This window comes from Scleropages formosus, chromosome 14 (genome assembly GCF_900964775.1).
Source record: "Scleropages formosus chromosome 14, fSclFor1.1, whole genome shotgun sequence".
Taxonomy (NCBI): domain Eukaryota; kingdom Metazoa; phylum Chordata; class Actinopteri; order Osteoglossiformes; family Osteoglossidae; genus Scleropages; species Scleropages formosus.
Window position 1 is genome coordinate 8,160,360 of NC_041819.1, and position 356 is coordinate 8,160,715.

The following is a 356-nucleotide window of genomic DNA, read 5'->3' on the forward strand; positions in this document are numbered from 1 at the left end:
AAAGTTCACACTGTCAGTACAGCTGGAGGGGCGGGAACATGAGGGGCGTGGTGATACCCGATGACCCAGTGTAACGTGTGAAAACATCACAGTGAAGGTCTAGAAACGGGAGGAGATTGAATTTGACCTGCCTCACAGTATGCAAAGCACACACACACACACACACACACACACACACACAGAGAGAGACACTCCCTTCTCATTTGTCACACCCAGAAACGGTCTCATGCCCTGAGGCTACACACATGGCCTTTAACCATTGCTGAACGATACGCCTGGAATTATTTTGGTAACTGGTAGTTGCCATGAAACAGATGTTTACAACTTTTGACAAGATGGAGATTTGGGGTAAGGGT